Here is a 4,569-nt window from a genome sequence, read left to right on the forward strand (position 1 = left end):
CACATGGGGAATATAGAAAGCACAGATGTGAGAATAGAGTGAGAATAAATAAATACCTCCTCCCTAGCCTGCTGACATCCCAAGATGCAGAGAACCATATGCTTTCAGAATAGATTGATAATCTATACTGAATCAGAAGAGATGGTCTCCATGGGATTCAGACTGGATATAAAATTTGGTCATCAGGTTCTCTCTCTTTGAACTAATGTTTGAAAGAAATGTGAGGGGACATTCATAAAACAAATAGGCCAGGTAGGGTCAAAAGAGCATTTCAAAATGGAGGAAATTGAAAGCAACAGAAGTTAAGTGACTTGCCCAAGGTCAAACTAATAGCAAGTTGCAGTCTGGTATTCAAACCAGGTCTAGGAACTCTAAACTGCTCTGATTCTAAAACTAGCATACCTTCCATCATATCACACATCCCCCAAAATGCCCAGCTCATCACATAAGGAAGCTGGCTTAGCTGATCTTGTGTTTCCTTTGCCTCTTACATTCTATGATTCATGCTAAGCCAAAATTGCATTCATGGATCAATTAGATTTTAAACATAGGTGTAGACTACAACAGATGATGCTAATAATGTTGGCAAAGCACAAAGCGTAGGACCGTTAGTGATTCTTTTCCCTCCCCTCCCCCTTCTCCTCACCCCATCTCCACTTCCAGGACAGATTTTACTTAGCTAATCACATTGATATCTTCTGCATGTAGGTAAAGGGTTAATTTTTTTTTTTTTTAGCCAAAGACAAGGTTTATTAGAATATCCATTATATTGGGCAGACTCTTAAGGAGTCTGAACATTAGTGAGCAATTGACTAGATTATAAGAATCTGAGCAGTGGCTAGATTTTAAGAATCTGAGCGTCTTAATGGTTACAAGATGGACCTTATAAATACAGAAAGCTAGGAGTGGCCAAGTAGTCTGATGTGACTGTGAGGTAAGAATGTCAGGGACCTGGACCACACAGCCAAGGGAGAATGGAGCCTTGCTAGGATTACAGGTGGGAAGTGGCTGGAGGCCATAGCGAGGTAAAACAATGGAGGTCTAGGCTAGGTAAAGGGTAACAGGGAATTGGGGGATTGGGCATAGCCACAATGAAAGGCTGGTTGATGGGATTATAGTCTCCAGGGAATGCCAGAGATTTAGCTATGTGGGAAAGTCCAGGGTTTTTTTTGGGGGGGGGGTCAAGATCCGTCCTCATCATTCCCCCTTCAAACAATTGGGACCCAAATTCTTTTGGGGTAAGGGGTGAAGGTCTTGGCTTCTGAAACTGCTTCCTGCTGACAAGGGGCATAGAGCTATCCCTGCCTCAAGGGGGTCCCAAAGAGGAAGTTGACTGGAACACAGGCTGCACCCAGGAAACTATGGAGGGACATTGGCTGGTACATGCTGTTTGCTACCAACTATAGGTGAATGGTCTTTTCTGACAGAAAAGGCTGCAGGGCCCAGATATAAAGCAGGGACTAGATTCGGGGCCCAAATATGACAGGTTAAACATCCTTAGCTCTGTTTGGATTCAGATAATTCAGTTTTCCAACCATGCAGTACCAAATCCACCTCATAGCCAAACTCAGGAACAGCCAGGTGGGTAACATTCCCTTTCAAAGGAACATAATGGGGAAACTTAGCCAGGAGGATCCCATCTTAGACTAGGGCTAAAATTGTCCTCTCAGCCTTTCCCAATGCTGAGTTCCCACCAGTATCACATTCTCTGAGTAGCTTGTGGCATTTCTCTCAGATAGTGGATTATTGATTATTGATGGGTTATGACCATCAGACGACTCCCAAATGAAGTCCTATGAGCTTTCACCTCAAACAGCAAATTTCACTAATCACAGTTTAGGAAAAACTTTTCCAGGATTTATATCTCAAATTTAAATTTGTCCTGGTGAAAAAGCCAATTGTTAGAGATTATTTCTATAGACTTGCAAATTCTCAGCAAGACAAAAGCCAAACAAGCTTTTTGGCAAGCTTACACATTAAAACGATAACCAACAATAGCCAAATTATTTTTAGCGGTAACCAAATTACAAAAAGTTGCTTGACGTAACTGATGCAAAAAGTTCACCAATTTGAAACTTGAAACAAACCCATTGCCAATCAGATGACTTCAGTTTTGTTAAATGCATTTCCAAATTACTTCACACAGAGAATCAACATCTCATCATTAACAGTTAAAATTACAACTTTAAAAAAAGCATACTTACCCAAGTTCAGAGGATGGCTTCTTTACCTTGAGCAGGATGTGCTGAACCTGAGTGATGCTTCCAGGCAAAGTTTACCCCAGGCCCCAAGGTCATTGCCAGGGGGGCCCATGCTGTAGCTGCTGCCCCTCCCCCCTCCTCCCTTTTCTAGGTGGGGGAGGGTGAAATCAAAGGTGAGGGGTAAAGGCTGAAACTTTCTTCTCCTAAGAGAGGATACCCTCTTGACTCAAGAAAAGGGAGTGACCAGGTTTCTAAGGAGGTGTTTCAAAACTCCTTAATGATCAATCACAAATGCTCCAGAATCTGCCAAGATTTTTTTAGCTGTTCTAACTTTCCTCTGTAACCTCCATGAAGGAGGATTCAGGAGTGTAGAGGGAAGGGAGTAAGTAAGCCTCAGGGAACCAAGAAGTCCCTGCAGTTTTCCCAATTCCCTAGTGCCTAGAGAATTGACAGAATTGGGCATATGCTTCCTGATAGGGAGTCTGTCCTTGTCCTCTATGCTGCGGGAGGTGCACCCAGGTCCATGGCTTTGAACCGAACCAGTGGACCGAGAGCCTGAGAACATCAGGCTGAGTTTGAGACAGCTTCATAACTGACTGCTTGAAAAGCACCTCCAAGCCTTCCTAGGTGCTTGGAGAGTGACCCCAACTGAAGTGCAAGAAAGAAAGTGGGGGGGAGGCTTACATAACCTTCCAGTCTCAGCTGGAGAACTTGGGGTTAAGCAGTTTTCCCATTATGGGCCACCAAAATGTTGAGGTTTAAAGGTTCTGGGGTGCTGGGACCCCAAAACCACAATGACGGGTCCTGCCCAAAAGAATTTGACTCAAGCCTTCTTTCAGCCAAAGACAAGGTTTATTAGAACATCCATCATATTGGGCAGACTTTTAAGGGGTCTGAACATGACTGAGCTATTGGCCAGATTATAAGAATCTGAGCAGTGGCTAGATTTTAAGAATCTGAGACAGGGTTCATTGTTAATGAGCAAGCAGAAATGGCTTTCTAGTTTCCCCAAGGGAGAACTAATGACTGAGATTGAGAGAACAGTATGTGAAGGGGGCTGACATTTGCATGGCCACCCAGGCTGTTAGAGTAGCTAAAGAAAAGTGTTTAGGAAAAAAAAGAAGTTATAGATAAAGCCAAATATACTGCTTAAGGATAATGAGAGGGCAATCTTGGTATGTACAGAGACAGAGAGAGCAAACCAGGCCATGGAAGGTGGGGTGAGGCATGAGTCTGGTAAAAGACAGAACTCTCAGTCTGGATGGGATATAGAGAAGACAAATTTCAGAAAACACAGACCTGAAGGTAGAAAAAATTGGAGATCCCAGCTCAAAGGGTAGGCTGGACTTATGGGTTAGACAAAGGCCCCCAAATCCAGGGAAATCATTAAGATAGGTCATCCAAGATGAGAAACACCACATTATCATGTCTATCCTTCCTGATGACTGGGATTCGAACCAAGGCTAGAAGGCTAATTAAGAAGTCGAATCTGCTCCGATTCTAAATCTAGCATCCATTCCATGGTAGCCCATGTCCCCCGAGATGCCCACCTCAGTGCTTGGAGGCTGGCCTCCTTTGCTTCTATTACTAGCCTGAGCTGAATCATAGACTTTTCTTTATTGTTTTTCAGCATAGCAAGAAGAGGCCTTAGAGAACAGTTTCCCTTGTTATTTGGAGTCACACAGTTTCTGTTTCATTCAAGAATTGCCTCCATGCATATAACCATTTACAATAAGGAGAGAAAACAGGATCTAGAAGTGAGACATTTTTCTGCTGAGATCAGGACCAGAAGAGGGCGCCCTAAGACCAAGGGAAACACTCCCCCAAACGAAGGGGGAAAAAAGGGTTTTGTGCTGCCTTGATGATAAAATGCCACTCTTAATTATGCTAAAACCTTTTCATGAAATAGTGAGACCTGCTCTAGATGTGAGAGTTACTAGAAGATATGATCAGAAAGCCAGGAAGCCTGCACTCTAATTCTGGCTCTGCCATTATCTAGCAGTATGATTTGTAGCAAGTCATTTAACTTCTAGTCTATAAAGTGAGGAGGATTGGGCTAGATTTTCTTAAAGGTGCCTTTCAGGTCTCACATGCTCTGAGAACGTGAGGCTTATCATTAGACCAACAACTCAAGCCCTAATAAGTAACAATAACATAGAAGCAGCAGCAGATGAAGAAGTGAGCAGCTGAGGAAATGAAACCAGAAGAAATCAGAAGAAACAAGAATCACAGGGCCATATAGACTCAGAATGGGGAAAAAAAAACTTTAGCGATCCAACTCCCTCATTTTACAGTTGAGGAAACTGAAGTGCAAAGAGGTTCAGTGACTTGTCCAAGACCACACAGATACTATGTAGCAAAGCCGGCA

The sequence above is a fragment of the Phascolarctos cinereus genome, unplaced genomic scaffold (assembly GCF_003287225.1).
Source record: "Phascolarctos cinereus isolate Bilbo 61053 unplaced genomic scaffold, phaCin_HiC Scaffold_1;HRSCAF=81, whole genome shotgun sequence".
In the NCBI taxonomy this organism is placed as follows: Eukaryota; Metazoa; Chordata; class Mammalia; order Diprotodontia; family Phascolarctidae; genus Phascolarctos; species Phascolarctos cinereus.